Genomic DNA, 12113 nt, shown 5'->3' with positions numbered 1-12113 from the left:
GTGGAAAGCAAACGATGGGATGAATTTGAAGTTGATTCTGTATGGAGAGAGGGAAGTATTTGTCTTTATTTAACACAATGGAGAGGTGTCTTTTGGAAGAGCTAATTGATGATTTTGTTTATTTGTCAGGAAAGAAAAGTTAAAACTTTGTTTTAGCAAACTCAGAGATGGAATGCTCATTTCATTCAAGGGGAAATGATGACTCATTTATTTTAAAAGACTAACATACAAACAAGTTGGTATAAAGTGGACGTGACAAATTTGTAATAAAGCCAGAAGTTAGAAGCTTTCTAAAAACAGAGCAAGGAAGTTTTGATCGGGCTCATGAGTAGAAAAAAAGTGAAATAGTTTGAAGATGGTGTTGCAAAAAAACTTTATAGAGAAAATTATGCAAGATGTTATAGGGTAGCAGAGAACTGGACCAGGTAAGCCTGAGAGGTGCTGTGCCACCAGGGTTCATCATCCTGTTTGAGAGTGGTTGCATGGACATGATTACGAGTTGAACTATTGTATTTCAGGAAAGCTGGGAGTTTCCGTTTCCTTTTCTACCAGGGTTATTTGAAAGGGAGGAGGAAAAGAAAGGGAAGACTACTTTCATCCTTTATTTTTTTATTTTTTTATTTTTTTTAATTTTTTTTTGTCAGGGCAGTTGTGGTAACTAATTTGGGAATTATCTGGAAGAGGTGGTCTGTTAAATGGCCAATAATGGCCACATGCAACAACTAACACCCATGTTGACCCTGGTTATACTGAGAACTGAAAATGTAAATGTCTGCAGCTGGAGTTTTGGCCTCCTGAGCTGATGTAACTAGAGTAGTGGGACTGATGTTAGAGGCCCACAATTTGGCTTTCTGTTTGTTGCTATGCAATTATTAGGGGTGTAACTTCTGTTAGATGAAGCACAATTAGACAGTTATGAAAAAAATAAAAATAAAAAATCAACTAAAACCAAACAACCCTGTTACTGGCAGAAATAGGAGGACTAAAATTACCCAAGAATATTTGTCTGGTGACTCACTACACCAATCATGGGCAGCAGTACAGGGTAGTTACCAGCCAGAGTAGATCAATCAACCTGGGAAATGCTTACTGCCTTATCAAACTCACCCACCTCAGACTGGCTGTCCTGGGGACATCTGACAATGCAGGGTCTCCAGGGGTGCCTGGGACTAAGTTTGCTTGTCCAAAGGCAGTGCTAATAATACCTTATTCCTCTTTGACTTGTGACAAGTTTTCCTCTTCCCAGCAAGGACAAGGGAAATAGAGAGAACCATGTTTCTACAGTTTTGTACTGTCCTATGCATTAGTGAGCATTCTTTCACAGAGGCAATAAACAACCAAAAATATGTATCCTTTTTTTTTTAATGATAATTAATGCATATTTTAAGTTTGTCCTGACCCAAACCACAACAGTAATCAAACTTAGAACAGCAACAGATCTTTTTCTTTTGCAGATAAGAAACTGACAGGTATACACAGCACCTTAACTACTGTGCTTTACATGGAACTAAGCTTAATAATGCAGTAATATGAGGGAAAAAAAAAAAAAAGGATAGGTAAAGTGTTTGGGAGAATTTAGCTTGTGTGTCTGTTGTAGGACCGAGGATTCTTCTGCAAATTAAACTGACTACCATTAGATTTGACACAGTGCTGAATGGTTTGCAACACGGACTTGCACATCTCTGCAAATGAGAGCAGAACGTTTTTCCTGCAGAATCAATTTACAAGAACAGATCAGAGAGAATTGGAGGAGGAACGGTACAAAGAGACTGAGAGAAGGATGGTGCAGATAAGGAGAGAGAAGAAACTGGTATATCAAAAGATGGAAAGAAGAAAAGGATAAAGATAAGCAAGGCTAAGGGATGCACAAAGGGGAACTGTAAAAGGAGAAGAGGGCATGGGGAAAGACAGGCAGACAGAGGAGGGTGTTCATGAATGCGTGTAGGAGTTACTGAGAAAAGACTCGTGCATAGCAGAAGCAGAGGAAGATGCACGATGGATGCCTGTACTGGGGGAGGGGAGCAGCAGTGAATACACACAGCAGGAGGGGGAGAGAGATAGATGGCAAACGTATATAGGAGTAGTGGGGAGAAATAGTGGATGTACACAGCAGGGAGAGAGCAAGTGTGAGAGAGACACAACAGATGCACACAGCAGGGGAGAGAAATGCATAGAAGGGGAAAGAAGCACAGGGAAAGTATCAAGCAACCTTAATAAAATCAAACAATAAAATAATAAGAAATCATAAAATTCATTATTTGAACATTCATTGTTATTTAACACAGGAAATCAAGAGACTTTGAAGAAAATATACATTAGTTAAAAAATTTTAAGCACTTTAAAAGTTAATGTTTGTTTTGAAATAAGACTATTCTTGACATAATGGATTCCTCTTTGCATTTGCAGTGAAGCAGATGTCTGCTTTCTGTCTCTGACAGGGGACCCAATCCATTGCTTTTTGACGTCAATAGCACTGTGGCTTTTTCAAGGGCATGCATATATCTTGTCAATGTGGCTTAACAAGCCCACATCACTTCTCTGCTCTGGTCTTGCACAGGTAAGGACAGTGAGAGAGAAGCGTTGTTACCTAAATGTGGTGAAATCTAACAGCTGTCAGATGCCTCTTGATACTCTTATGCATGTTTGGGCTCTGGTCCCTGTTAATCACTGCCGCTTGCAGTTAGGGGAGGTTCCTGTGATGTGCCTCCCTTTGTGGCTGGTAGAGGTACCTGGTACCAGCCCCATGGCACCGGCAGGGTTAGACCACCTTGATGATAAGTATAAAGCAGCATAAATAACAAGGCCATCAAAAGTGTGATTGGCTAACAGGCAGCTTGTGGAGTTTTTTTTTTTTTCTCCTCTTATTGGACTAGATGATGTGTATCTTCTCCCAGTTTCTGTGGAAAATATATGAGAAAAGTCCAACAATTTTTATGAGCCTAACATAAACCCCGCTGGTATGCATATGGAGGGAACACTGGCATGCAAGCTATTTTTTGTTATTACAACTGTTCACAAAGTTGCTTTTCAATGACTGAGCTGGTAATTTAATCGACATCCTATAAGACAAAATAACAAGGGAAGAGTGATGCAAAGTGAGATATTTCTCGCTTGTTAAGAGACAATATCAGTATAGCAAATGTGTGAGAAACTGAAGGTTAAAGAAGCTGTTTCTCAACAAAGCAAGGTTTCCTCAACAGGAAAAGTGCCTTCAGTACGGAATAAATGTGATGTTGCTGAAAACTTGGCCTCTATATACTGTTTTTGTGGGTGGAGTTAAAGGAACGTACATAAGACGGCAGCAGCATGGGCTGTTATGAGACTCTTTCCTGCAAATGCTTTGTACCCTCTAAGATCATTTATTTCCATTGGTGTGAGAAAGGCTGTGCATAGCTCTGATTGTAGGCTTTTGAAGGGAGAATTGCCAGTGTCCAAATTCATGGGACAAAGTGAGTACAGACAATGTGTACGTGCAAGCCTGTGCCTTTGGCCAGGCAATAGGAATGTGAGGCTTTTGTAGCTGCAGTGAACAGTAGAAGCATAATGACTGGATTGCTCAAAGGTGGAAACGTGAAAAAAGGCATGTTCAAAAAGCAGCAAGTGCTATTACTCACGTCACTGTTTTCCTCACTTTTGAATTCTTAGTTTTTTTCCCCTTAAAAATTGATAGAGAAAAAGATTTATTTTTCTTCAAGTTTCATTTAACTTATGCAACATTTTCTGTGGTTGCTGCTGCCCTCCTGCAGTGTAGCAGGCTTCAGGAAGCACTGTACTTTGTAGCCAAGCAGACTTAGCATAAAGGAAGGAAGGTGGATTAAATATTTGAATTTCAAGAGAAAAGACTTCAGGGAGTCATGTCAAAAATGGTAATGCTATAGGACACAGTGACAAATTAGAAAGTCATAGAAGCCCCCAGTTCAGAATTAGAAGGATCTTACTGACCATTCCCTTCCTGCATCACTTGATCGTCCCCCTGTACTCGGCTCTGGTGAGGCCGCACCTCGAGTACTGTGTTCAGTTTTGGGCCCCTCGCTACAAGAAGGACATCGAGGTGCTTGAGCGGGTCCAAAGAAGGGCGACGATGCTGGTGAGGGGCCTGGAGAACAAGTCCTACGAGGAGCGGCTGAAGGAGCTGGGCTTATTCAGCCTGGAGAAGAGGAGGCTCAGGGGCGACCTTATCGCTCTCTACAGATACCTTAAAGGAGGCTGTAGAGAGGTGGGGGTTGGCCTGTTCTCCCACGTGCCTGGTGACAGGACGAGGGGGAATGGGCTAAAGTTGCGCCAGGGGAGTTTTAGGTTAGATGTTAGGAAGAGCTTCTTTACTGAAAGGGTTGTGAGGCATTGGAACAGGCTGCCCAGGGAGGTGGTGGAGTCACCATCCCTGGAAGTCTTCGAAAGACGTTTAGATGTAGAGCTTAGGGATATGGTTTAGTGGGGACTGTTAGTGTTAGGTTAGAGGTTGGACTCGATCTTGAGGTCTCTTCCAACCTAGAAATTCTGTGATTCTGTGATTCTGTGATAAGTAACGTTGAAAAGTAAGGAGGGAGAGACTCTGTCTCAGGACCTTGGCTTTTCGTATAAGTGGAACCAGAAATAAATATGGGGAAAGGTGGAAGAGTGATGTATTCAATTAGATTTTAATGCATCTGAAAAGGTAATTCAGAGACAAGCTGGCCCTTCTACTTCTGTGCACATTGGTACCTGCTCTGAATGTACATTAGTACTCTTAGTGTAAGTGGTGTATGCATTCATTGCCTGTAAACATGTCCCTTTAGTTTCCTTCTAGCTCTGCATTGTGAGTTTCTTCTCCTTTTTCTGAACAGATGGATTTTGCTTAGGGGCTCATGTAGCAGGATGAGGTTTGGGCCTAACTCTTTTCATGGCTGTCTCTCTCCTCAGAAGTTCTGTTCTCTGGTAGCATCAGCTGAGTCTCTTGTTGTTCTGTGCCCTCACACCGTTTTAAATATAGCATAACATTACTGAACAAATGGTCATTCTAATTAACCAGAATGAAACCGAAACAGAACAAACACTGATGAATAAGCTCTCTTGTGCATGTCATGTGCAGCCATGTTTTCTGAGTGCTGCTGTGGTTCAAGCAGAAGAAAGGCCTCATAACATTTCTATGGGCTCTGCGCAAAGCCTCCTGAAGTTGATGGGAAAATGACTCTTCAGGCTTGGCCCTGTATACATGAATGATGAATTGATTGTTTTTGGAATGCTAAAAATAGCTAAAATCTTTGTATTGTCTCTTTCTATGTTGCTCTAATAAGTTTTGTCTCTCTTCTTAGATGCTTTAAATTTCTATATGACTTTCAAAATGAAATATCTCATTAGTCCAGATGGTTGAATAAGACTTTGAAAAAAATCTCTCCTGGCATTCGGATAATTCCATTTTGTAACCACAGTAGGCCTGGGAAAGCATGGATTATCTTGGGCAATTCAACTGTGACAAGATGAGCTGAATCTTATTACCAGGAGGTGAAAAAAAATGGAGAAGAAAAGAAAAAGAAACACACTAAAATACAAGGGATTCAGCAAATGGTGAAAATCCAGTTGATACAGCTTCAGTGAATCTGTTATAAAAGGAAAAGCTTAGCTGAGAGTTTCAGATGGGTGAGAGATGAACTTGTGGCTGTATATGAGTGCTGTGGTGCCAGGAGCATCATTTGGTTTAGGGTACCAAGATTTCTCTAGTTCTCTGATGAAATCTTTTTTTTTTTTTTTTTTTTTTTTTTTTTTTTGTGAAATGTGTTCTACTGCATACATAAGTAACAGCTCATTAAAAAGTAATCTTGTAAACAAAGTGGCTGTTGTGCAGATTTCATTCTAGAAGGAAAAGATTTAGATATACCTATAAAGTACTGAAATTTTCCATTTTTCATCAGCCACTCTACTGAAATTAATCTTAGAGAATATTAGATTAGATGTTGTTTGTTTAAGTACTTGAACTGTATGGGTTACATGACAGATAAAGAAAAGTGTTTTGAATATAAAATAGTTCAGAATTAAGTCATTTTAAATTGAGAATGAATACTGTGAGAAAAACTCAGTCCCCTTCAGCTCTGATTAGTGACTGTGTGATGTTTAGAGGGATAGACTTGAATTTTAATATGGTTGATGGGGCCTGTGTTACACCTTCTCTGTAAAAATTAAAACTACAGGTACAGCGTAAATCACATGTGATTCTGTTAGTTCATATCATCTTCTGATTTTTCTTTTTCTCATTTTTCTTACTTCAACATTAGCAATGATGTGTTTTAAGTTATACTTCATATTCAGAATAAAATTAGAGGACCTTATATGGATGTTGATTGCAGTTCTGTTGATTATTTATGTTTATTTATATATTTGCTTAGGACCATGTAGTCTGCAAACACCATTACCTCTTTTTCCTGTCAACAAGCAGAAGAAAAATATTGGATTCTCACATGTGATGAAACACCAGAAGGAAGAAATGGAGAGGAAAAGAGCAGAAATAAAATGTCAGATAGAGGAAGAGAGCAGTGTATTGCAGCTGAATTTATGTGCATTTATGCAGTACAAACTGGGACTTATGCAGCAACGTGACAAAAATGTCAATTATGACCATATCACTGCTACTTACCTAAAAGGAAAGGCCTACTCAGCATGATGTTTCTTGATATATTGCAATATATTGCATGTATAGTATTTTGATTTTGGTTATGTTCTCTGGGCTGAATTTAGGCAATGTCATAATTGCAAACATATTAGAAAGGAAAAAAGAAAAAGAAAGTTTCTATATGCTTTCAGACCCAGGCTATCCACATCTCATTTGATGGTGGAAATCAGTTAGAACATGCCACACATTTCTAAGAGTTTTTTTTAATACTCCATCCTTAGTAGGGTTTCTTTGTGTATATACATAGAGGTAATGATACAATAAGCACAAAATTAATTACCTTATTTTAAAATGTAGTTTTAGATTTTTTCCTTTTTTGTATCAGACTCAGTTCTGGTTTCCTGAATGTACTACCATTTCTGAAAGAAGTTAAATATATTTTTTACAAGGATATGGCAAAATCTGACGCAGAACGCAGAACAGTATGTTGGAAAAAAAAAAACATTATAGTCTTGCAAGGTCTTACTTAATGAATATTTTGAACACAGTGTTGATAACATTCACAGTTTCTCAGAGAGAACTTCAAAGAAATTTAGGAGATTATTTATTAGGCTTTCTGAAAAATTCTTTTGATACATTTCCCATACACAGAAATCCTTTCCAAATTTATATCTTCCTTCCACAAACTGAATCATATCAAATTGCAGTTGATGAAAATATTGTTGCCTCATTGGTAAATTTCTTTTCTCTGAGGAGAAAAAAAAAAAGTACTTCCTGCAGGAATTCTATTCATATGTTAGAAGTTGCACAGGGGTTAGCACAGCTGAGAAGATGTAATGCAGTGTTTGTTTTTATTATTAAATTTTAAACAAACAAACACAATAGAAACTGGTCTTGTGCAAACAGTGGCCAGTTAAAGCATATTAAAACAAATGAACAAAACTTCTCATAGTATAATTCAATTAATCAGCATAGTAATCATTACCATCTAAATTGCCTCAATCCCCCTTGAGCCTTTGCAGTTTAAGTAACATATTTCATAATCCATCAAGCCACTGCTCTGTCTTTGGTGTCCTGTTTTGTCCATGTTCAATGTTATTCATAGGAAAATACAGGAAAAAAATTATTGGATGGGAATTGATAATCAGTCTGTTGAGATAGAAAATCTTCCTATTCAGTTAATTAATACCTCCTTGGCACTTCTATTGAAGTATACTCTTGATAACCTGGAGGAAAACATTAAAAAGCTCACTGAAGTTCCTGGCTTCTCTGATGCCATGCGGCATTCAACTCTAAACAGAATTTGTATAATAAAGGCAAGTTGTGTTTTTTGTTTGTTTGTTTTCCAAGAGGCTAAAAATGCATTACTTCATTAAATATATATATATGTTTCCTGTGTGATGAGAAGAATTAGCCATTTCAGTGTTTTTAAATTTTTATATGAGGAAACCCTAACTCAGGAGGCTCCTAGACAGCAGTGTGGTCTCAAGTAGAGAAAGGGAAGGGTGACAAAGTCTGTATTCTGTACTGTTTGCTTTTAGCCATCACTCAGGGCAGGGCAGTGTTCTAGTTACAGGGTGAAAAGTCATAGATACGTAAGACACAATGGATGAGAATAAAGAAGGCCTGTTAGCAAGCCTTTCTAAATCAGAGATAGGGATCACATTTGAAATGCTCACTGCAATACTGTATCAGCCTATTTCACACAAAAATGTTGGAGTACAGGAAAAATTTGAGCTCAAAAGCTCTCATATTTAAAAGGATAAATCACGAAGGCTGAAATTTCTTGTTTTCAAAAAGGTGATTTTGATGGAGAGCTTGTGGTTAGCTGTTCTTTCAGAGATCTGTTGTGGTATAGTACTGAAAATAAGCTAACCAATAAATGTGATACACTGGAGAACAGTTAACATAGTTTTTTAAGAGAGAAACATAATTCTAATTTATTTGGAATTTCAGATTTTTAAAAACCAATTTATTTATCGAATTCTCTTGAGGGGAAAAAACAACAACTACAAAGTATACCTAGATGACTTTCTAGATGATGGTAGGCTAGTCAGATTAGCATTTTTAAGTGTAGAAGAAGTATGTACCTGGGAAGTATTGTGGTTGAGCTGAATACAAAGATGGTTGCCTCAGGGGTTGTAAGTAGGGACTACTTGTTCATCGTCCTCTGTAAAAACCAGGGGAATACAATGTTATCTTTAGCTAGTAGGCCTAGAGAAGAGAAAAAATAAATAAAAAAGACATTGCTTTTGGTTTGGATTTTCCAAACTACAGAATTTAAACTGTGAAACTCATCTCTACTGTTTAGGGAAGGTCAAAAATACAATATGATTTAAAAAGAGCTCTGAAAATCAGCAGAGAACTGTTGATGACTGGCTATTGAAGACAATGGTGTGGATGAAACCTGTGATTTGGAAGGTATTAACCTCATTCACTTAATGACAGGTATTGTGCACTTTCCTTAGATGTTAGCAGCTACGGAGATGGGCTACGTACTAGATGGACTAATGTTCTGATCTGTGGTTGTATTTTCTAGATTCGTAATTCATATATGGTTGTATGTACAAAAATCCTCACTTCAGTGTTTGCTGTAGTGTATCCACATAAGATACCCTATGTAAAACATAGGCTGCTGTGTAGCTGTTTTCTATAGCTGTTTTCTACTCAATGAAGATGCATTGCAAAATCATGACCAAAGGTGATGATGTTCTGCTATTAAATTGTGTGGATACAATAAATTAGTAATGCTTGCTCTAAAAAATTCTTCAGGATGTGATGAAGAGGCATGTTCTGGAAAGTCAGCTTTGTTTTGGAAAGTCAGTATTTTAAGGAACGCTTATTTTACTGAGTGGTGATTGAACCTTTGGAAATATTATAATGTTGGTGTGTGACGTGGAAGAAAGCGGTATCTTTCAATACCCCACTTTAGGACTGAGAAAATAAATGCACTGTGAAGTTCTGAGAAATTACTTGCACTCTGTTCATGAATCTGTCTCTGCAATTTATTTATACATAAACAACTCTCTGGTTGCTTCCAACACTTTGCCTTTTCTTTTCTGAATTCCTTGGCAGAAGAATGTTTTCTCCTCTCCTGCAAGTGTTTAGTTGCTCATCAGCCTATCCAACCCACCATTTTCTGAGCGCCCAGTTGGGCAGAAGTCAGAACTGAAGCCTGTCTTCTGGGGTCTTCCTGCTCATTGGTCTACAATTGAAACAAAGATCCGGTTTATATACATTTTGCTTTATTTTTAACTTATAATATTTTGCCTTATTTGAATAAAATATTTAAAACATTTTAAAAATGTATTTATTTCAATCTACAAGCCTATTAATCAGGCAATTCATATGTAGGTTCGGGTACAACAGTCTTTGAAAAACTACATATTATAAAGCACAAGTATTATATAGCGTAGAAATACCAAATAAAGAAGAATTCCTAGCATATGGGTCTGACCCTTCAGAAAAACAGATCAAATTGGAAAATACTGGTGAATTTATACCTTTAAATTAACTGAAAGTGTAAGGAGTCACCTGGTGTTTACACAAAACACAAATGCAGTTGTCTACTACTTATTACTTCACTTTAGCAGCAGAGCAAAAGGTTATGGTTTTCTCCACTCGAATCTGCAGAACATTTAGGTTATACTCAATTTTTAGCACAGTCTTATATTTCATTGGCTTCTGCAGGGAAAGTGAAGCATATGCATGTGTGGTTTGCTGAACAGTGATGGACTTTAGGACACTTGAATGCTTTTGTGCACTCAGGTCTAATCAAGAAGTATATGTAGGATGTAGCAGTCAAATTGTTACCAATTTGATAGTTCTTAGATTTAACTGTTTTTTCACACAGCACTGTTTTCACTAGCGCAGTCTGCTTTGACTTGCAGAGTTTTATGCTTATATAAGGGCTCTGTTGTATGATTTTTTTTTTTTTTAAATTATTTTTATTTTCTTAAAGGAGAAGAACTCTGGCATAACTCTAAATGGAAGAACTGTACTTTGTTCCAAGGTTAAGGAAAATTGAAACAAAAGAAGACCAGTTAATAGCATAATAGAATAGAATGTAGAATGTTCAGGTAAAATGAAGTTGAGTTTCAACTATTATGATGATGATACTGCCTGGCAAGCACTGTCTGAAGAAGACATAATAACTAATAATTTATCTGTACCTGGATTATTAGGATAAATCTGCAGATAAAGATATGTGTATAATGGAAGCTTCAAAAGCTGCAAATCTCATGTGATAAATGATTCAAAGTACAATACATTACCTTGGATTTTAATGTTTGTAAAACGAATGAAACAATATATCTATATGCCAAAGCCATATTATCATAACTGCATTTGCCAAAATATAAGACATAAATTGCACTTAAATTTAGTAATCTGCGATGGTATGCTTGAATGTATCTTTGTGATTAAATGTGAACAATTGCTCCTTTAAGGTAAAGGTCTGTGTATGTGTGATTAATCAGATTGAAATGACAGGGCGGACAGCTCATGCCATGCCTAGTTATCAGAATGATTGATTTTAGTCGATGCTGCTGGATGAAAAAATATCTGTTAATAACTACAGCTGCAAAACTCCTGATGTCACTGATAGCACAAATCACTTCTCACATTCTGTATTATCTGGCTCATTTGCAGATACAGAGCATACAAACTGATCCATTGGAACGCAAAATTACAACTTACAGATTTATGCAAGAGGGATGACTGCAAAGTGCTTTGCATGAGTAGTGTAAGAAGCTGAAAATTGCTCCTGTTGTAGCTGTCATAGACACGTTGTTTTCTTTGGTATGTGTGGAGTTTTTGCTGTCAGGCTTTTATCATGCAGACTGTTTGTGCTGTACCTCTCTTCCTGCTTAAAATAGAAAATCAGTTACTGAACCCGGATGCTATTAAGTGTTCTTAGAATAGTTTGTAACTAACTTGGTTGATTTGCACTTTCTGATGAAAGAACATTAGGTTGTTTATTACAGATTCTGAACAAACATGTTTGGAAAGCAAAAAATAAGATTACAAATTGCATTACATCAACATAATTGTTTACCATAGTTATATTCCTTGCAATATAATATTTATCTGCTTAGTTGGTATGCTTTTATTTTGGAAGGTCAGGAGAGCTCATCTTCTTGAAACATTATATCCCATTTGCATTTTGCAGGGGTTAGGGGAATGGCATGTGTCTTATGGACCTCAGAGTAGGAGGGGGGCAGCAAATAATGTCTTATTATGTATCTGGTCAGACACACTGTTCTTGCATTCCCTCTATTTACTAATGCATGTATGAGAGAGACTACACTGTCCATTTATATTGCTTTTTTTTTTTTTTTTTTTTTTTCTCTCCCCTTTTCCCTTCTGTTCCAAGTGTTTAGCAACAGAAGGTATAATAAGCTTCATTTTTTCCAGCCTCTCATGTCCATAAACTGCAGAATGAACACAGGGCTGAGAGAAGTGCAAATCCCTTTGCATCAGTATTAACTGCTTATCCCCCTCCCCCAGCAATTCACCTCCTGTTCTAAAT

The 12113-nt window shown here is 37.3% G+C and overlaps 1 long non-coding RNA gene across 1 annotated transcript; it reads left to right on the top strand.

The window, feature by feature from the left end:
* Positions 1-1581: 1581 nt before the first annotated feature.
* On the top strand, positions 1582-6465 carry LOC118177438. Its single transcript, XR_004755796.1, has 2 exons — positions 1582-2557; positions 6360-6465. It is a non-coding gene; the product is annotated as an uncharacterized LOC118177438 (long non-coding RNA).
* The last annotated feature ends 5648 nt before the right edge of the window (positions 6466-12113 follow it).

The sequence above is a fragment of the Oxyura jamaicensis genome, chromosome 1 (assembly GCF_011077185.1).
Source record: "Oxyura jamaicensis isolate SHBP4307 breed ruddy duck chromosome 1, BPBGC_Ojam_1.0, whole genome shotgun sequence".
NCBI lineage: Eukaryota > Metazoa > Chordata > Aves > Anseriformes > Anatidae > Oxyura > Oxyura jamaicensis.
The sequence above is the reverse complement of the archived record's forward strand: the minus strand, read 5'-3'. Positions and strand labels throughout refer to the sequence as shown.